The sequence below is a fragment of the Equus caballus genome, chromosome 8, assembly GCF_041296265.1.
Source record: "Equus caballus isolate H_3958 breed thoroughbred chromosome 8, TB-T2T, whole genome shotgun sequence".
Lineage (NCBI taxonomy): Eukaryota > Metazoa > Chordata > Mammalia > Perissodactyla > Equidae > Equus > Equus caballus.
In genome coordinates, this window is record NC_091691.1 from 31,530,976 (window position 1) to 31,544,498 (window position 13,523).

Consider the following 13,523-nt stretch of genomic DNA (forward strand, 5'->3'; position numbering starts at 1 on the left):
ACAATAAAAAAATTGAAAAAAAATCCGCTCCTGCCTCACTGAGTGTGGTCTCTTACTGTGTGTGATTTGCAGCACTGTGCTCTGGTCCCTTGGGCACATTGATTCTCCGAGTTACGTGGGTCTTCCACGTGTCAGCTTGTTTCACTATATTCAGCATCCAGATAATGCTTGTTAATATCACTACTGATTTCATCAGGAAACTCTTTAAGAATGGGAAATCTGTCAAGTTCACAGTGGCAATATAAGTTTTCCAAAATTCTAATTTTCCATTGGAAGCGCAAATTTTCTGATTAGCAACAAATACTGTCAGGTGTTTTCCTTGAAATGACAGCCTCACTTTGTTCATTTTTAAGAAAATATCTGCCAGGTACCCAAGTCTAAATAGCTATAGTCTGTCAGTTGTTCCAAATGGTGTTCCATGAAAACAATGGCCAGCTTGGCTCACAGTCAATCATGAAATGCTTTTTCTCAAGACACCGTCACTCTTCAGGCTGTGTGGGCTGGTTATGCGGATCTCCCATTTCATCATGGAATATTACAAAGAAATGCACTCACAGTTGAGATTTGCTGAAATCATGACTTTTACTGCTTCCTCTGGGACGCTCTTAGGTGAACACGCGTTTCCGCGTGAGCATGGCTGGTGAAGAATGTGGTGACCATGGGACGGGTTGGTGCTGCTGCTCTGGTCGGGGCTTGGCTTCGCGCACACTCAGTTTTGCACCCTCAGCTCAAATGTCATCGGGATGCAAAAGGCAGACTCTGTCTCTGTGTCATGAAGGGAGCTCGACCCTGTGCACCTCTTGCAGCGTCCCGGGGTCTCTGCCAGCTTTGAGGACCTCTGACCTAAAGTAGATTTTTATTGGTAATGGGAATAATCCAGTAGAGAAAAGAGATTGATACTTTCAGAGAGAAAGGGAGTGAGTGAAGATGTTCGGAGGAGAAAAGAGGAGACATGGAGTAAGCCCACGCGCAGGCTGAAGCCTTTGCGAGCCAGAGGGACACCTTCTGTTCCGACAGCAAAGAACCAGGAGAAAGTGACAGCAGATGCCGGTGGCTCTGGATTTGGGGGTAGGACATGTGGACTGACGTTCTCGGGGCGTCCCTTCTCATTGAGGTGCCATCACTGATCCCGTATTTGTGGACTTTAAGGACAGTGCAGGTGCCTGTCCACAGTGCGGCTCTGCCTCCACACAGTGCCCGGTGCACTGTAGCTTCGTGGAGGGTTGACGAGGAGGATGCGCTCTTTGTATTCCCCACCCCCGGCACCCTCACTGCCCGGCTGCTCCGGGAGCTGCACTGGGTGACTCCAGGGCTCGGGTGCACCCCGGCAGCCGCCTCAGTGCCATGGGGCCCACCCTGCCCCTCACGGAGCCCCTGTGGGCCGCGCCATCTCCGCACCGTTGCCTTCCGTGTCCTGGCTCACAGAGTACGTTTCTGTGGAATCAATCAGTTAGTGCAGAGTGCTTGCACCGTGGTGACCGTGACTGAGACAGAGGCTTTCCACGAAGAAGACAGGCGGGAGGACACATAGCGTGAGCGGTGTCTGTCTTTGTTCCCAGCCCGGCTGACCTGCCGCTGCTCAACTCCCCGCAGCTGTGCCGAGGGCCAGCCCACCCTCGGGGACCAGGCTCGGCCAGCGAGGAAGGTGAGTGTGACGTGGCGTTTAGATGTAATGTGAGAGACCGGATTAAGAAAAGACTAACGTTCGTTACTTCTACGCGGGGATTGTAGGTGTTTTCACTCTTTTCCCTTATACTCATCTGAGCTTTCCAAACTTTTTATATTAACCACTTAACTTTTATAATCAGAAAACAGCTTGCATTATTATTTTTTTTTTAAAGATTTTATTTTTCCTTTTTCTCCCCAAAGCCCCCCAGTACATAGTTGTATATTCTTCGTTGTGGGTCCTTCTAGTTGTGGCATGTGGGACGCTGCCTCAGCGTGGCTTGATGAGCAGTGCCATGTCCGCGCCCAGGATTCGAACCAACGAAACACTGGGCCGCCTGCAGCAGAGCGCGCGAACTTAACCACTCGGCCACGGGGCCAACCCCAGCTTGCATTATTTTTAATATAGTCTTGTATTTGAGGAAACTGCATGATACTTTTGAACAAATCAAATTACAAGTCACTAAAATGGATTTGTGCTTTCAGCCTGTGGTTTACGCTGTTGTATATATATTGCAGCTGTAGCCTTGTAGTTTTTAAATCTAAGTTTAGACAGAGTTTCAACTAAGATTTTAGGACTCTAACCTGGAAATGTGTCTTTCAATGTATTGTACATTTTGCTTTCTCCTTTCACGAATGTCTGTGCTCTCTCGTGTCGTGTGACTTCAGGGCGGTGAAAAGGTGACAGAGAGCCCAGCATGTGCAGAATGGTCCTGTAACTGGTAATGTGGAAGACTCCTTAATACACGCAAGTGTGATGCCATTATAAAGGTGATTTTTTTGCAAGACCACAATAATACATTTTCCAGCTTGAGTTTTAGCAATTTAATTTATAAATTAAAATTTTAAAAGGCATAACTTATTTTCTGTTCTGGGAAAAGTATTTAATTTGCTGAGTCCCTAAATACTGTTGAAAGCATTTAGAATGAAAGCAAACGTGTAACGCCTTGGTTCCTGAATACTCACAAATGAGTTTGGTGACGCTCTCACGTGGGTCTCAGGTGATCTCCTCTCGTTGGAGCTTCCTGAAACTAAGTGAACTGTTGGGTTTTGGATTTTTTTTGTTGTTGTTTTAAAGATTTTATTTTTTATTTTTCCTTTTTCTCCCCAAAGCTCCCCGGTACATAGTTGTGTATTTTTAGTTGTGGGTCCTTCCAGTTGTGGCATGTGGGACGCCGCCTCAGCACAGCTTGATGAGCGGTGCCGTGTCCGTGCCCAGGATTCGAACTGGCGAAACCCTGGGCCACCAAAGCAGAGCGCACGAACTTAACCACTCGGCCACGGGGCCAGCCCCAAGAATTTGTAACCTTAAGCAGAAGTAAAGAATGTATTAGAAGATTGGTGCACGTGAATATCACCTTTTTGAAAGAAAGTTGGGCCCATAATTTGTGTTTAATACTCAATTCGTCCTTCTGGGGTGTGCCAGATAGTTATTCATTAAGTGACATCTGGTAGTTACAAGAAGTTAGCTCACCTGAAGGACGCATGAACTCACGGGAAGAGGCTCGTTTCGGTGCTTCCTGGGAGAACCTGCCCGGAGAAGGCAGTCATGGACACAGACGCAGTAACACTAAGTGGATTTCGGACCGGTCGGTTCAAAGCCGAGGACTCGCTGGGTGATGAGGTGACGTTAGAGTGGGTTATATCGTTGTTGTCTGAAATGTGAGCCGGGGCCGAAGGCAGACGTGCTGGCGTCACACAACTCTAACTAGCAGCATTTGTTGTCACGAGGTTTGACATGCTTAGGAAGTAAAGGGCTTTAAATTTAATTGAAGAAACAAATTTGTGGAAACGTTTAACAGAGGAAATTTTCCATATATTTTGAGTTAAAGAAGGTACAAGTAAGAAAGTAAATAAAATAAAAGTAGCCTTTAGGTGAGTAATAGATTTGGTTAAACCCTAAGGAAATTATTGAAAGACTCAATGGTAGCATACATGATATAAATATTTCTACTTTCGTGAATTTATGGTTAAAGATGTTGGTGCTAGCAGGAAGAAATGTATGCTTTTGGAGATGTGCTTTGAAATTGGTTTAGTGGACGTAGTTTTAGGAAACACATCCAGTGTTTGCAATATTAGTACTGAGGGTTGATCAGAGGAAATCCTTGTACAAAGTACCCGAGTGCCAGAAGTTGCAGGTATTTCCTGAGAACGACCAAATAGTATTAGAACATGCCACTTTTCAGTATTATCATAGTTCCTGCAAATGCAAACCCAGCGTGGGTCACTAACCTGTGACAGAATCTTCTGGGACGGAGCAATGTGGGTTTGCTGAGAACTGTCGAGTGTGACAAGGGGAAACTGAGAAATGCACTGCTTCTCTTTCGCAGTCAGCACCGCTTGCTCCTGATACACAGTCCTTTGCACAACACGCTCTTGGAGCTGTGGACCATGTGCACTTTCTAATCCCGGGGATCTCGAGGCCCTGTTTGGACTTCCCGGGGAAAGCAGCCAAAGAGGAGAACCAGGATTACTGCTGCAAACTCGGGATGCGGCCGCATGGAGTGCGTTGTTGTAGGACGGCCTGCGTCGCTGTTTCCTGGGGTCTTGCTGAGACTCAGGCCGCCCGCAGTCGCCAGGTCGTGCACACCGTGCACACCGTGTGCTGGTTTCCCAATTCGCCAGTACTTACCTGCCTTCTTCTCTGTCACTAAATATCTAGTTGTAGCTGAAGAAAGCAGAGGAGAAAAGAAGGTCTTCCCCTCTTTGCTTCCACCTCCCTCGCTGGGACTGCCATCCACTGAGTCGGGCACGAGGGCCAGCAGTGTCCACGAGTCTCAGAAACCCACAGGCTTGCCCCACCCGGTCAGCACGTGCATGTGCAGAAAACTTCAGCTCTCGTAGTTGCAGATCTTTACATCATTTCCTTCAGGGAAAATTTGATGGCAAGACATGGGGCTTCAAGAAGACAGAGGGAGCTCGTGTGTAGACACTGGTTGGGTGGTTTTTCTTGTGTAGGGAACAGCTCATAACAAGACTCAGCTTAGATTAGGAGGAGGGGTGCACGAGGAGGTTCCTTTTCAGGAGAAGTGGTTCCTTTGTAGCCAGTAAGTGACCGTGGACATAGAAACAAGAGGTTATCTGGGGAAACTTTTAAGTCTACCGTGAAGGGACATTGAGAGATGATAAAAGTGTCTACGCTTTCTGCTGAATTCACTCAGTATTGTAACCCCGTGGGGTCGTGATTGGCCCAGGAATTCAAGCTTTTTCTTAGATCACGTGTAGTAAAAAAAAAAAAAGAAAGAAAAAAGAAATCAACAAATCATCTATCATATTTCCTGAAAAATAACAGGTGCCAGATTAATTATAGTGAAACTTTGCTGTCTTTAGATGATCCAGCCATTTATTTTGCAGAGATCTAAATGAGACGTTGAAAAGCAGCCAAGAAATATGAACATGTATTAAACTGTCATCTTTCTAATTGTCAGAAGGTGTTACACTGCGACCTCGGTGAGGCTGGCACACAGGACACTGAGACAGTGGGCGTGACCCTTCCTTTCTCAGTTTGGAAAGTCCTGATATATTCGTTCATATTCATTACCCTTAAAGAATTTTAGTTTATTTAGATTGCATTTGTAGACTGCCTTTTTAAAGATGAAATATAAGTGATTTTAATCATTTGGTAAATAGATTATTTAAAAAAATGAAGGAATATAAAATAGTTCAAGATCAGCTATCTAATTCAAAATCTCACTTATAGAGTATTAATTTTAGGAATTAGATATATAAGTGTAACTCATTAATGCACATATATTGTTATCTAATAATTATTTTTGTGTCTATGACTTCATTGAGCCAAGAATGTGTTTTATCTTTTCCCATTACCTAATATCTGAATATTCCATCGTTATTATTATATATAAATGAATGTAAAATGATTAATATAAAAGTGAGGAGTAAGCACTTCTTTTTTTTTTCTTCTCCCCAAAGCCCGTCAGTACATAGTTGTATATTCTAGTTGTGGGTCCTTCTGGCTCTGCTGTGTGAGACACCACCTCAGCGTGGCTTGATGAGTGGTGCTAGGTCTGTGCTCAGGATCCAAACCGGCGAAACCCTGGGCCACAGAAGCAGAGCGTGGGAACTTAAGCACTCGGCCGCAGGGCTGCCCCAGCCTGACGTCTTCTACAAAAATTCCTGCTGGCACTTCGCGTGGGCTTGTATTGAATCTACAGATCAATCCAAGGGAGAATTGATATATTAACAATATTGTGCCTTCTGATTGATGAGCTTGGTATGCTTCTCCATTTACTTAGGTCTTCTTTGATTTCTTTTATCAATGTTTGTAGTTTTCAACATATGATCTTACACTTTTTCTTGTTAGATTTTTTAGCTATTTCTTGGTTTGGGGAGCTATAGTAAATTCTATTTTTAAAAATAATTCAATTTCTGAGAAAGCATTTGACAAGATTCAACATCCATTCATGATAAAAACTCTCAATAAGATGGAAATAGAAGAAAAGTACCTCAAAATAATAAAGGCCATATATGACAAACCCACAGCCAACATTATACTCAATGGGGAAAAACTGAAAGCCATCCCTCTGAGAACAGGAAAAAAGACAAGGGTGTCCACTCTCACCACTCTTATTCAACATAGTACTGGTGGTTTTGGCCAGAGCAATTAGGCAAGAAAAAGAAAGAAAAGGAATCCAAATAGGCTATGAAGAAGTGAAACTCTCGCTGTTTGCAGATGACATGATTTTATATATAGAAACCCCTAAAGAATCCATCAGAAAACTATTAGAAATAATCAACAACTACAGTAAAGTTGCAGGGTACAAAGTCAACTTACAAAAATCAGTAGCAGTTCTATACTCAAATAATGAACTAACAGAAAAAGAACTCAAGAATACAATTCCATTTACAATCGCAACAAAAAGAATAAAATATCTAGGAATAAATTTAACCAAGGAGGTGAAAGACCTATAGAAAGAAAACTATAAGACATTATTGAAAGAAATTGATAATGCATAAAGAAATGGAAAGATATTCCATGCATATGGATCGGAAGAATAAATATAGTTAAAATGTCCATACTATCTAAAGCAATCTACAGATTCAATGCAACCCCAATCAGAATCCCAATGATATTCTTCACAGAAATAGAACAAAGAATCTTGAAATTCATCTGGGGCAACAAAAGACCCCGAATAACCAAAGCAAGACTGAAAAACAAGAACAAAGCTGGTGGCATTGCAATCCCTGACTTCAAAATATATCACAAAGCTATAGTAATCAAAACAGCATGGGACAAGAACAGACACACAGGTCAATGGAACAGAATTGAAAGCCCAGAAATAAAACCACACATCTATGGACAGCTAATCTTAGACAAAGGAGCCAAGAACATACACTGGTATAAAGAAAGCCTCTTCAATAAATGGTGCTGGGAAAACTGGACAGCCAGATGCAAAGAATGAAAGTAGACCATTATCTTTCCCCATGCACAAAAATAGACTCAAATTGGACCAAAGACTTGAAGGTAAGACCTGAAACCATAAACTTCTGGAAGAGAATATAGGCAGTACACTCTTTGACATCAGACTTAAAAGGATCTTTTTGAATGCCATGTCTACTCAGACCAGGGAAACAAAAGAAAAAATAAACAAGTGGGACTTCATCAGCCTAAAGAGCTTCTGGAAGGCAAAAGAAACCAAGATCAAAATGAAAAAACAACCTACCAACTGGGAGAAAATATTTGCAAATCATATATCCTATAAGGAGTTAATCTCCATAATATATAAAAAGCTTACACAAATGAACTACAAAAAAGACAAACAACTCAATCAAGAAGTGGGCAGACGATATGAACAGACATTTTTCCAAAGAAGATATACAGATGGCCAACAAACAGAGGAAAAGATGTTCAACATCGCTAATCATCAGGGAAATGCAAATCTAAATTACACTTAGATACCATCTTACACCCGTTAGAATGGCTATAATCTCCCAGACCAAAAACAAGAAATGTTGGAGAGGATGTAGAGAAAAGGGTGCAAGCTGGTGCACCCTTTGTGGAAAACAGTATGGAGATTTCTCAAAAACTTAAAAATAGAAATACCATATGACCCAGCTATCTCACTACTGGGTATTTACCCAAAGAACTGGAAATCAACAATTCAAAGAGACTTATGCACCCCTATGTTCATTGCAGCATTATTTACAATAGCCGAGATGTGGAAGCAACCCAAGTGCCCATCGACGGATGATTGGATAAAGAAGATGTGGTATATATACACAATGGAATACTACTCAGCCATAAAAAAAAGACAAAATCATCCCATTCACAACCACATGGATGAAACTTGAGGGCATCGTGTTAAGCAAAATAAGCCAGACAGAGAAAGACAAACACCATATGCTTTCACTCATATGTGGAATATAAACAAACTTATGGACGAAGAGAATAAATTAGTGGTTACCGGGGGAAGGGGGGTGGAGGGGGGGCACAAGGAGTGAAGGGGCACACTTATATGGTGTATGAAAACAGTAATGTACAACTGAAATCTCACTATGTTATAAGCTATTATGACCATAATTAAAAAAATTCAATTTCTAATTGTTAATTTCTAGTATATAGAAACAGTGAAATTTTGAAATTTGCTTTGTGTTCTTTGCCCTTGCTAAATTCACTTACCAGTTTAGTGGCTTTTGTGAATTTGGATTTTCTAAATGGATAATCATGACATCTGTGAATAAAGATAGTTTTATTTTTTCCTTTCCAATCTCCAAGCATTTTATTTCTTTTTCTTGCCTTGTTGCACTGGCTCACGCCACTAGTACAGTGTTGAAAAGAAGTGATGAGAGGGGCTAGCCTTGGCTTTTCTCAGTCTCAGAGGAAAGGCGTTTAGAGTTTTCATCATTAAGCATGATGTTTGTGGTAGATGCTTATCATCAATCAGGGTGAGGAAGTCCCCATCTATTCTGAGCTTGCCCAAAGTTTTAAACATGAATGGGTGTTGAATTTTGTCAAATGTGTTACAGCATCTACCGAGATGATCCTAAGATTTTTCTTCTTTAGTTTGATATGACAAATTACATTGATGTTTGAATGTTGAAACGACAGCCTTGCATCTCCCCGACAGCAAGGCCTCCATGCGGTTGGCCCTGCCCGGCCACTGGGGAAGGGGCAGCCAGCTGTGTGTGCCTGCGGGGCAGCGGCTAAACTGTCCCACCCACCGTGGCATCTGGAACTTGGCCCCTGGGTCCTGTGCAGAACGGTTCCCAGAGGACTGTCTTTGCTCCAGAAGGGGCAGGGCGTCCTGAGCCTCCCGCACTCTCCCTGCGGCACCACTCGAGTGAGGGAGTGAAGGAAGTCGGAAAGAACACTGATTTTCTGTTTGGCAAAATCTCTCTCAATGTTGGCCTATATTTTTTATAGAGACCAACTTAACTACTCTGAACCCTAACGGTGATAGCCGTAACTTTGAGACCAACTTTACCAAAGAAGGGACTTTATAGCATCATCTAGAATTTTCCTTGTAAATTAGTGAATGTATTTTCCCTTAAAGGCATATTGCAGAGATTTTTGAAAATCCTGTCTGTCTGCCTCTCCCTCCCCTCGCCCCTGGCTCGCTCTCCCTCTGCCTGTCTCTCTCCCTCCCTCTCTCAGCGGCTGCAGGGTCACCAGTGCCCAGCAGAGCCCTCCCCCCTGCCCACCTCCAGCTGCCCCAGCAGCAGCAGCCAGCGTGTCAGATACGAGTTCCCCAGGGCCAGGGCCAGGCACAAGCCCAGCTCCAGGCCAGACAAAAGCCGTTGGAAAATTATCACAGGTTACGAAACAAACGTGAAGCCGTGTAAGTGGCACCAGTGAAAACTGGCAAGTGGTTCTGGTGGTTTTGATGTTAGACGACTGACAAAGCTCTGGAGTACTTTGTGACCTTCATCGGGTGGGCTGAGGTGACCATCAGCAAACAGTGAAGACTGCGACCTCTGGGGTCGTGTCTGTGCTTGCTGGGGTGCTGTGTGCAGGGCCCTGGGCACGAGGCAGCTGGCAGCGGCTGTCCCTCTGTTGTCATGGTCTGAGGGCGGCACAGTCTGTTCTGTCCCCAGATTAGGGGTTGTGCTCCTTTTGGGACCCGCCTCCCCACTGGTTAGGTGCTCGGACTAGAATCCTGTACGTTTCTTTGAATGTCAAGTGTGTGGAAGTCTTACTCCAGATTCCAAGCTGTACTTTGCAGAATGCGTCAAAGGCTGTTTCGGGTTTGGACCCACTTAAACCACAGCAACTTTGACCTCATCTGTTTCCTGTGTCAGACTCTGCATAAGGTTTTGTTCGTAAATGGGGTATTTCTGATTGAAGTATGCTTTTGAACACCATTTTCTAAGCCTAATACAAATGAGTCAAATATTACTTAGTTGTAAGACATCTTTATTACTTATCATGTATTTTAAAGTTATATATGTCAGTGTGTTGTCATCAAGATTGAGTATTGAAAGAATTGGTCAAGTATATCCACCTACCCACCCATATATCCACCCATCACCCAACCGTCCATCCACCTACCCACCCGTCTGTCCATCCATCCACCCACGCATCTACCGTCCATCCATCCATCACCCACCCACCCGCCCATCCACCCATCAGCTACCCATCCATCCGTCCATCTGTCCATCATCTGCCCATCCATCCATCCATCCATCCGTCATTTACCCATCTGTCCATCCGTCCATCATCTGCCCATCCATCCATTTATCCGTCCATCATCTACCCATCCATCCATCCATCTGTCCAGCATCTGCCCATCCATCCATCCATCCATCATTTACCCATCTGTCCATCCGTCCATCATCTGCCCATCCATCCATTCATCTGTCCATCATCTACCCATCCATCCATCTACTGATTACCTACTTGGAGAGGAAAGCCGATATATGCCCTCCAGGAACTCACAGAGTGCTGGTGGTGTTAGAAGGTGTAGGAAAGGTGCTGTAGGCACAGAGGAAGGGGTGCCTGACCCTGTAAGAATTGAGGTGATGTGTTAGCTGAGTCTTACAGGGCACACAGGAATGTTCCAGATGGTTCCAGGGAGGCGGGAAAGTCGAGGCAGTGCACTTAGGGAGGCATAGGGGTCTGGGAGTTAGAGCTTGGAATTCAGGTGGAAGGAGGTGCAGGTCCAGGTTGTGGAGGGCTTTGGGTGGGAGAAAGGTGGGAACCCTCCCCGAATCCCCAGCAGCCAGGCAAGGGCCAGCTTGGGGCCAGCGTCTCCAGGCCGGGGGGTGAGCTCTGTCCAGCACAGGCCTGTGTCTTATCCAGGGCGTGAGAGGGGGCCAGGGAGGCTAACGCAGGCAAGTGAGCCAGTCCTGCCTGTGCTTTCCAAGGAGAGGGCCAGCGTCCCTAAGGGCTCCGCGCTTCTGAACCTCTCAGACGCTGTTCCTGAGACTCACATGGCACCTGAGAGCCGGCAGGTCATGACCACGTCTGCGCCGTCGTCCAGTGATGACAGCTATGCTCTGATGGGACATGTGCCTTTGTGACAGCCTTCCCTGACGCATGTCAGCTAGGCACGCCTGAGTGAGGAGGGAAGGAAGACATAAGTTTCCACATCTGCATAAAAGCCATTGCAACGAAGGAAACACATGGTGTTATCTGTACCTCCAGGAGCACCAGATTAGACTCCAGAAGCAGAAACTGCAGCTGCCCCAGCAGGCCCCCCACCACAGCCCCTCTGGGGCCCCCACAGCCGACGGCACAGGTGCAGGTGCAGCTCCAGCCGCCTGCACAGCAGCAGAGCCCCCAGCTCACCACTGTCACAGCTCCGCGGCCAGGAGCCCTGCTCACGGGCACCATGGCAGCCAGCTTCCAGGTGGCCCGGCTTGTAAGTGCTCGTTGTCGCTGCAGAACAATGGTAAGGTCTCGCGACATGATGGGGACTCGTGTGATCTTGTTTCTTGTCATTTCGAGTCGTGTTTCCATGTCCCAACTGCAAGGCCCGGGACAGACGTCGGCTCCGGCACTTCTGATGGCCCAGGTTGCTCTTGCAAAGCCCTCGAGAATCTGTCCCTGTGGCTGTGTCGTCATCAGGGTCACGGCGGTCGCCATCAGCATGCCCAGGATCAGCGTCGTGATGGGGCCACCGCAGAAGCAGCAGTGCCACATCTGCCTCAGGAAACGCGCAGCAGCTACTGAACGATCGCGCCACCCGTCTGTTCTGTGCAGAAGTCGTTGTTCCGTTGTTTCCGGTCCGTTAACTTGGAGGAGGGCCTGCCAGAGCCCCTCCCTTTGCTCCCCTCTCTCGCAGCAAGTGGAGCAGAGCCCACCCTGCCCCCTGGGTATGATCGCGGGAGGTGGCGCACGGGCACCTCTCCACGGCGGCGGCGAGCGTGGTCTCGATGCTCAGGCCCTGCCATGGAGGCCCCTCTTCGGAGCAGCTGGCATCGGGCCGGTGTGCTGTGTGCCGTGCTGCGTCTCCTTGTCACGCAGGAGGACAGAGCGTGGGCGCCCAGCCCCTGCACGTGCAGCCACGCCTGAAGCTCAGGCAACCAGCCAGTGGCCAGGCAGCGGCAGGCGAGCAGGCCCTGCAGCCAGCTTTCTCGGGACCCCACATTAGGGCCTGAATTTATACCCTTTACATATTCAAAAGAATTGCGAAGTGGGAATGTCAACTGCCAGAGCTTCTGGACCTGAAGTGCCCCCAGGCCTCTGGGAGAAGAACCCACCTCCAGGCCTCGAGGAGCTGCAACCAGCAGACCTCCAGAATAGGGGCTCATAATAGAAAATCACCGTCCACAATGGGAAGGGCCTGAGGAGTGAGTCAGTCACACCTGCAGCGACGTCAGACCTCAGACCTAGAACAGGAAATGCAGAGCACACGGAACGCGGTTAAAGGAACAGAGGAGGAAGCGGAAAGCAAGAAGACATGGTCCTCAGTGAGCAAGCAGAAGACAGTGGACCGACTAGAGCCTCTCGGAATTAAGGATGCGACTGTTAAAATTCAAACTTACTGGAAGTGATCTCAGTCTTCTCACACCGTGTGCAAAGATTAGCTCAAAAGGATGGGACACCTAAACGTAAAAGTAGGAAACCCAGGAAACGCTCCTTGTGACCTTGGGTGGGGTGAAGACTTCTTAGATACAACACCAAAAGCACAATCTATAAAAGGAGAAAATTCAGAAGCGGAACTTCAATAAAATTAAAATTTTTTGCAACATTTATTAAGAGAATGAGAAGACAAATTCCTGGGTGAAAAATTTTGAAACACGTAGCTAATGAAGGACGTGTGACAGAATATATGAAAAAAAGGAAAATCACTCGTTTCCTCTCCTCACAGCACTTCTGACCCCAGACGTGTGGGTTTTTCCACACTCAGCACTTCTCCAGTTCTTGGTGACACCGACTGGTCCACAAGGACTTGAGTCTGGCACTCAGTGCCCACAGACGGCCCCCGGCCACCTCAGACCCTGTTCGCCTGTGCTTCTCACCGACCGGCTGTGAATTGGAGGATCCAACCCCACCTCCTTGGGTTGGATCATCTGCTAGGATGGGTCACAGAACTCAGGAAAAACAGGGTGCTCACCCGATTACCAGTTTATGATAAAAGGATCTAACTCAGGAACTGCCAGACAGAAGAGCTGCGCCAGGCAGGAGTGGGAGGGCCGGGCTGCCTTGCCCTCTCCAGGTCCCCTCTCCCAGTGCCTCCGCCTGCTCCCAGCCCCAAAGCTCTCCAAACCCTGTCCTTTCGGGTTTTTACAGCGGCTTCATCACGTGGGCACGGTTATCAACTCAATCTGCAGCCCCTCTCCCCTCTCTGGGGCTAAAAGTTCCAGGCTTCTAATCCTGGTGTGGTCTTTCTGGTGGCCAAACCCCAACCAGGAGCCCACCCAGAGTCACCTCATTGGAACAAAAGGACCCCTAGCAC